This window comes from Notolepis coatsorum (assembly GCF_963971535.1).
Source record: "Notolepis coatsorum genome assembly, chromosome: 15".
Taxonomy (NCBI): domain Eukaryota; kingdom Metazoa; phylum Chordata; class Actinopteri; order Aulopiformes; family Paralepididae; genus Notolepis; species Notolepis coatsorum.
Genome location: NC_140179.1, coordinates 104,317,251 through 104,326,032, shown reverse-complemented (window position 1 = coordinate 104,326,032; position 8,782 = coordinate 104,317,251).

Here is an 8,782-nt window from a genome sequence, read left to right as displayed (position 1 = left end):
AGCTAACGTTAGCTTCTAGCCACAATGCTATATTGTTATAATGGCATACTCCATTGACGTTAGCATGCAGCTAACAATGCTACCGATAGTTTTTTAGACTAAACTATACGCTCTTGGTGGTCACTTGTGTTGATGTTAGTTTTGTTTCATCAACAAATGACAGGCAGAACACAGTGAATGTATCCGTTTTGTTTATTGCACTTTTATTAGGCTTTGCTGAAAAAGAATTGCTGCATTGAGTAAATAGGCAAGATGGTGGCGCGGCATAGGCGCCTGCCTTATTGACATTTTCTTTGCTGGAGCTTCCAGGAAGTGTATTGGCACATTCGTTCTGATTGGTTGAAATTGCCTTCATGTTTGCCACCTACTGCCACCTACTGCTTTGGCAGTGTACTACATCAGTGTGCTCGGGTGACAAAAAGAAAAAAAAACAAAAGTGTGACTCGAGGCGCACGACGTCGCGGCGATACGCATATGAAAACAATACGAAAGGTGTAACCGCCGCCTAAGAGTAGACAGAAGAGTAGCGGATGTGACGTCGGTAAACAAGCCACAGGCTGTTATGTAAGACCAAACACACCGCAGAGCGGGTCTTCTCCAAAGCGGGGGTGGAGTGAAAAGAACTGCTAGAATACTCAATCAGCAGCAGAGTAGTTCATTGCTGCTAGATTGTTTGTTTGTTTAATCAGTTGTAAAATACTTTCTTTTATTTGTTATTTAAATATATAGATGTGTATTTGACTATTTTTTTATCAGCAGAATAGTTAATTGCTGCTAGAGTGGTTTGTTTACCCTTGTTTTATACTTGTTATTTTGTAAAATACAATACCTTTATTTATTTTGTATTTAAATATATAGATGTGTACTTTTTTGTTTGTTAAATAAACATATTTTTTAAATAAACATAATATTTATTTAAAGATATGTGTGACTGTGTATATATATATATATATCTTCTAAATAAAATAACAAAATAACTATTTGTATAGCACCTTTCATACAGGGGATTGCAGTTCAAAGTGCTTTACATCAGTAAGATGTAAATAATAATAAAGTAATAATAATACATTATTTATTTATTAAATATTAAGTTTTGAATTTTTTTTAACAACTGAGGTTGGTAGATTACATTTTTAGAGGCTAAAGTACCGAAAAAAAGTACCGTTGGGTACTGTTATCGATTCACAAAGAATACAAACTGAAAAAGTGCATTCCTCACAGTATCAAAAACAAATAAATAAGCTACTGAAACAAGTTCCACACAGTAACAAACAGTCATTTTTACAGAACAAAGGATTAATGGCTTGCCTTATTGTAACTGAGGGGTACAATTCCCTGACTGTATTGATAAGTATGGTATCATTAAACCACTACCGTTTATGTACTTTAACTACTGGCCACACAGTACATGATATAGATATGATGAACACTTTCCCACCTGATGAAACGAAGTCCACACAAATGTATAAATCGAATATTTTATATAGCAAAGGGTATATACAACGTTCACTTAATGACATTTATGATTTGAATGCACTTGTAAGGCAAATGAGTATTCGTAGGCAAATCAACATTGAATGTCCAATCTCTGGTTACGCAGGGAGCAAGTATACAACCTGGTTCTTTAGGGAACTATAGCGATGGTACTTAAATGATTATAGCTGGATACACTAAAGGGGGGTCCCGCTGGTTGTAAGTCAGTAGGGGGTGGGGGGGTTAGGAGAGCCGCTGGCGATATCCCATCTGGCCAACGATTTCTTGGGAGAATTCAGAGTGCTGAACACGGTGCCCACAGAACCTCGGTCCACAGATGAATACAGCTGGGCCCTCTTGTAGACGGTAGCTGCCGGTCCACAACGAAGAGACGTGAGGCGACCTCACTCGGGGTAGAGCGCCGTCTCACCTGGACTCCTCTCGGGGGGGTAGTTCCAACACTCAGCAGTGTTGGCTGTTATCCATGGCATAATCAAAGCACCCAAAGCAAGTAGATAATCCAAGCCGTGTAGGGCTCGCCGTCGTTCGGGTAAAGTAATCCAATGTGCGGGTCCACTCGTCCTGGCCCAGAACTCCTCGGATGAAAGCACCACACGTGGTCTGCCCAGCCTGGTTAAGACTCTAGATAACGCCAGGAACGATGGGGGGGTACTGCTCACTTTATAACTCTAACCGAACGATGCACCATACATAATAGACTATTATTAACTTAATAGAAATACGTCCCACTCGACGATATAGTGCCAAACTATGACAATTCAACTATTAATCCACACGATGTCTCAATGCCTATTCTGAGGCCAAGTAGGCCATACTGCACCACACGTGGGTCGTGGGTGAGGCTTCACGTCTGTTACTAGGTTGGAGGGTAAAGGACTAATGGACTAAAAGAAAGTTCTACTTTACTTGCGCCATATATATATGCGCTGTGAACAAATAGTACCATTCGTATTTCACCAGACGTATTCCTACGCGGAACCGGGCTTGTAACGACATGTTCGTCGGCACGATTGAACTTGAACCAAGGGGCTTGGCTGCTGGCGCCAGGTTCTTGTCCAATGGTAGAATGAAACTATTATGGGCTGTTAGTAGACTAAAGGGATATTCAGTGTATATGTACAAGGAATATACAAGGGATATCAAACGATATACAAATACTATTAAATATATATCCATAAATAAATATATATATTCGGTTTAATCTGATCCTTCACAACACTTATAATAATTTTCCACTAAACTACTAAAGCATTGAGGTTTCAAACTTTAAATTGTTTTAATTTCTTTTCTGAGAGAGAGAGGGGGGGGAGAGACAGATATATTCACATTTGACCCTGTATTGTTATTTTTTTGGTAACTAATCTACTGTTTTTTTTTTTTTTTTTTTTTATTATAATTCTGGTCGGATCAGTGGTAGATTTTTTTTAATGAAGATTAGCATCTCTGCTTTCTCGCATGCGAGTCGGTTCCTTTGCTCGGTCATCACGTGTCCAGCAGCAGGAAACAAACGCTCAGAGTCATCGCTAGTGCAAGGCGCTGACAGAAATGTACGAGCAAGTTGGGCCAGGCACTCGTAACGGGACTGGCTGCTACTCCAGTATTCCAGCGGGCAACGGCTCAGCGTGGGCTCCAACAGATAGGACTGGAGCTAACAGTAAAAACAAAAGCACAGAAGAACGGGATCTAATTATGATGACGTTCTACCGGTTCCATAACACAAGTTATACAGTGTTCATAAAACATTAAAATAAAATATACACTTACGTCCGCATCCACTCTGCTGTTTTCCTGTTGTTCAGTTGCAGCATCTGTGTTTTCTTCCATGATTGCCTCAAACATTCCCAACGAGTTGTTGTTGTTCTCGTCTTCCCTGGTCCTCTTTGCCGGTGGCTCGTCTGACTGGGGGCCGGGGGTGTCTGTCTCGATTTTGTGCAGCTGTTCACGCAGCATTTCTGTAGGTTGACGTTTTGATGCGCGGCTGAAGTGTCGGTCCTTGTACCTCGGGTCCAATATCGTGGAGAGATAATACATGGGCTTTTCCTCTATGTCACCAAAACGCCTTTGGACTGCTTTTAACAGGGTCTCCTTTGTAGTTTTCACTCCGTGGTCTGTTGGGACGGTTTGTTTTAGCAGGCGTGTTAGGGCTTGGATGGAGGGGATCACGTCTGCAGTAGTGGCTGTAGCTTTGCTAATATTTCTAGTCAGCCGTTCACACGGATCGAGGATGGTCAAGATGTTTTCAACCAGGGTCCATTGGTCGGCGTTGAGTGTTGCTGGCAACTTGTATTCTACAGCATACGCTGCGATAGCTTGCTTCTGCTTCACCAGACTCTGGAGCATGTAGAATGTACTGTTCCAACATGTGGCCACGTCTTGTTGGAGTCGTGATTTTGTTATTTTCAGGGCCACCATTAACTCTTCCAGGCGGGTGGTCGCTACTTGGGAGTGCTTAAAGGGGCTATGCATTGCTATTCCTAGCACTATTTGGGCAACTTTACACAATTTCTGTTGGTCTATTGAAGACATTTGTAAGTTTTTTTTCAAAAAAATGCATTGTTTTATATTTCTAATCAAGTACTCAAAACCATCATTTTCAGCCTCAAGAAATCAGGCTGTTATGGCCTGGCTCCGCCCATAAGCACTTTGAGTGACAGTGCCACACAGTCTGCACTGGTAGAGGGAGGGAGGGAGGGGGGGGAAGAGAGAGAGAGAGAGAGAGAGGGAGGGGGTGGGAGAATTTTACCTACTGGGTTTACATTTAATTCCCGTCTTATTTTCCTGCCTGCCGTCGTGTTTTTTTTATTTTTTTTTAACACTGTTTATTGGTATTTCTTTTTTTATCAGTTTTACAGCATCAGTTCAACAATTCAACATCAATACAAAAATAAATGCTGCCAACTGCCCCCCCCCCCTTCACCCCGAGTTACAGAAAAATAGATACAAATTACCCCCCCCCCCCCTGAAAGAAATTTAAATTAATATAAACAAAAATAAAACCTCAAGGCCAGACCCTCCCCAGACTAGGACCTCAACAAACTTGAGAATTTAGTAAACCCAGTTACACCTGTCTGAACAGGTGCCCATACTTCTATACCAAACAAATAAATATCTAACGGTACATCTTTTCTCTTCAAAGAGCAAATAATAACATTTACAGTATCATTCATTGCAATATATACCCATCAGAAAGACAAAAGCGAGCATCATTAATAGCCTACATCGTCAACCTACTATGTAATCTTTTCTAAGTATTGCCTAAACCCAGCCCAGCATTTATCAAAGAGATGTGGTTTTTTCTTAAGATTGAACATTATTTTCTCTGATGCCATGTACGAAGAGATTTCACTAAACCACATAGACATGGGGGGGGGGATTCAGCACTTTTCCACAGCATGGCAATACACTTGTTCCCAGCAATCATGGCCAATTTAATGATCCGCACCTTGCTTCTCTTATCAGGAGAGATGTCAGACATGTCTCCTAATAATTCTAATTTAGGTGTACATGGGATCTCAAACCCTGTGATCTCTTTGAGAATCTCCCAAATTGAGCCCCAGTAAGGTCTCAGTTTGTTACATTCCCAGAACATGTGAAGCGGGCTACCTGTTTCAGTTGAGCACCTAGGGCAAAGATCAGAGATAGTGTCATTCATCCTGTGAAGTCTTTCCGGCGTAAAATAGGTTCTATGGAGAATGTTAAATTGCATACGTTTATGTCGAGTGTTATATGAAAAAGATAGTGCGGACTCACATAGTGATTCCCATTCATCTTCTTCAAAGGTACAGTCCAGGTCCCGCTCCCATTTGTTCTTGGTGTTTAGGGGTATTATTTCTGTAAAGGTCAGAAATCTATTATATGTTAATGATAGGATGCCTCTAGTGTGAATAACTCCTTTTAGAATATCATCTATGAGGAGGGGTTTTGGAAGAGTGGAGTTTCCTCCCTGACCTGTACCTATGAAGTGTCTGACCTGTAGATATTTGAAGAAATTAGAAGGTGGAAGGTGCCGCGTAACTGTTCAAAGGACATAAGTATGTTATTATCATATATATGTATATATATATATGTTGTGTCTGTCCACTGTCTGTTACTTTGTTATTCCCCCCCCCTATGTAAAGCAACCTTGGGTCCCTTGAAAGGCGCTATATAAAATGAAGTTATTATTTATCATATAGGTCCCCAAAAGTTTTAATTCCCTGAGTGTACCACTTCTTGGTGATGCCATCTCTAAGTGATTCTGGTAAAGCTGGACTGTTGTGGAAGGGAGTATTCCTGTGAAATGCAATAAAGCTACCAAGATGTGTCTGAATCTCAAACCATGTTCGTGCCGTGTGTTTAATGAATGGGTTTTATTCTATTCTTCAGGGTGTGGTACTTCCTGATAAAAGGAATTCCGGCCAGCGGTATGTCCATCGTATGGCATTGTTCTGTTTGTCTCCAGGCAGGGGAATTAGTCGACTCATTCTGCCAAATCCACAGAGCCCTTGTCTGTGCAGCCCAGTAATAACGTTGGAAGTCCGGGAGTTTCAGTCCACCACACTGGGGGGAATTATATAGGGTTTTAATTTGACTTCTAGGGACCTTCCTCCTCCATATGAATGCAGATATTATCCTTTGTAATTTCTTGAAAAAGTTCTTATGTATAGATGCATAAGGTTTGAAAAAGGTAGAGACATTTAGGAAGGACGTTCATCTTAATGCAGTTCACACTTCCGATTAGCGAGAGAGGTAGCTGCATCCATCTGTCTAGGTCCTTCTCCACTTTTTTAAGTAGTCCTTCCTATTTTTTGACCAGCAGCGTAGTTAATTGCTGCTAGAGTGGTTTGTTTACCCTTGTTTTATACTTGTTATTTTGTAAAATACAATACCTTTATTTATTTTGTATTTAAATATATTAGGGCAAAATTAATGCTTTAACTTGAGATTAATTAAAATAATTTAAAGCATTAAAATAATATAATCTAGATTAATCTATGGAGTGAAAAATCTTCAATGTTCTGAACTTTCAGCAGTATATTTGCTTGTTCTTTTTTTTGCGAGAAACTGTATTCAAAGAAAGCTATTAAAATAGTCTTTGATACTTTCTTTGTGTTGATTTTACATTAATTTCATGATTTTACTCAAGTAAATATCTCTTACAAGCTTCCGTCTTAAGTAGAAAAATGCTATTTTTAATCTAGATTAATTACAGAAAATTGTGATATTAATTACCGGTAGTTAATTATTTTTAATCTATTGACAGCACTAATATATAGATGTGTACCTTTTTTAGTTAATTTGTTAAATAAACATATTTCTTTAATAAACATAACATTGGGGCGGCTGGGTGGCGCAGTGGGTAAGGCACTCGCCACCAACGCAGGAGATACTGTTATCGAGCCCAGCTCTCGGCGTTGCTTCCGGCTTGGCCAGCCGTCGTACTAACACAATTGGGAGTGTTAGAGGGTGGGAAAGCCGGTGGGTGGGTCCTGGTCGTTGTAAACGGCGACTCCTACAGTTCGGTCGGGGCGCCTGCTCAGCGAGGAAAGGATCTAAGGGGGGTAGTGTGATCCTTCCACACGTTACACCCTCTCAGTGAGAGTCCACGCTGCCAGGTGAAAAGAAGCGGTTGATTGGCTACACATGTGTCGGAGGAAGCATGTGATAGCCTCCACTCTCCCAGACCGACTGTAGGGGGTAGAGTGCGCAGCAACCAGGAAGGGGATTGGGAATTGGCATAACGACTAACATTGGGATGGGAGAAAAATAAAAAATAAAATAAACATAACATTTATTGAAAGATATGTGTGTGACTGTGTATAATAATAATAATAAATAATAACTTTATTTGTATAGCACTTTTCATACAGAGGTTGCAGTTCAAAGTGCTTCACAACTAGGGATGCACCGATATGAAAATTTGCCACAGATACCGATACCGATTGTTCAACTAACACAATCGACCGATACCGATACCGATATTTGTGGCAACATTTTTTTTTTAAATATTTTTTTTTGGTAATATATATATATATATATTTTTTATTATGAAACTACTGTATATTTGTCTTACAAATTGTGCTCACCGATATGAACATAGGCCTCTTTACTTACTTAAAAAAAGGAAACATCAAGAAATAGCACTATCTCTCTCCCAGTATGTTCTGCAGGGCTGCAGCTAGATACTAGTTCTCCCAGCATGGTCTACCTGCTGGGCTGCAGCTAGATACTATTGTCTCAACGCAGGGCGCAAATTCATACCATTTATACCGTACACCCCTAACATGGACCATCTATTTCGTTATGTTCCATTAGCTACAAAAGCCAAACGGATCATATCGGCAGTGTGTGAACCTGGTAGTTCGTGAGAATGCAACACCACTCTGTACAGTTTGAAATCTTTGTCCAGCCACTGCGCCGTCAGACCTAGCATGCTGACAGGGTTAACATCACAGGTCCATATGTCCGTGGTGAAACTTATGTGCCGTGCATCATTGTCTATCAGAGTATGAAGGAGTAAGGCGATCTCATCATACTTGGCTTGTAAACACTCTTCTGCAAAGTGACGGCGGCTTGGAATTATGAACCTGGGCCCTCATTTATCAATAATGCGTAGAAAGTGTTCTATTTACGTTCCTACACAAGGAATTTAGAATGTCTCTACGCACAGAAAAATCGGGATTTATCAACCGTGCATAAATACCATTGTTCTTACCGTCTATGCTCGTGCATGATTATCCATATATGGTAATGAAACACACCCATGGGATGTGGAAAAATGGACCAAGCCAAGCGAACTCTGAGAAACTTCACGAGCGAGATTGTTCACGGAGGTCTAAAACCAACTAATTTAACTCACTGTCGAACCAAAAAGACACAACGCGTGTTATGGGAGAAATATGCGACAGGCTGACGGACTTGTACACGGTGATGTTGGATATCAACGACTCCCTAAAGACCATTGTTGCCTGGGCACTGGACAGCGTAAAATACTAATAAAGACCGTTAACCTGTTTGGCATTGGTGTCATAATAACAATGCTTATGCTGGAATATGAATGCCTTTTTTCGTTTCGTTCTTTTAAAGTTTGATTGGCTACCTGGTATAATATGATTTGTAGAGGCATACAATCTATTTTGATGTTGGTATTAGGTAGCCTATATAAATTATATATAATAGCATAGCCTATTATGGAACAGTAACTTGTGCATATAACACATGGCACAGACACAGGAGCCCTGCGAAGCCTGCATACAGTAAACAAACTTGATTGTTAATCTAACTGTTGTCCTTGTATCTTTACGCTTAT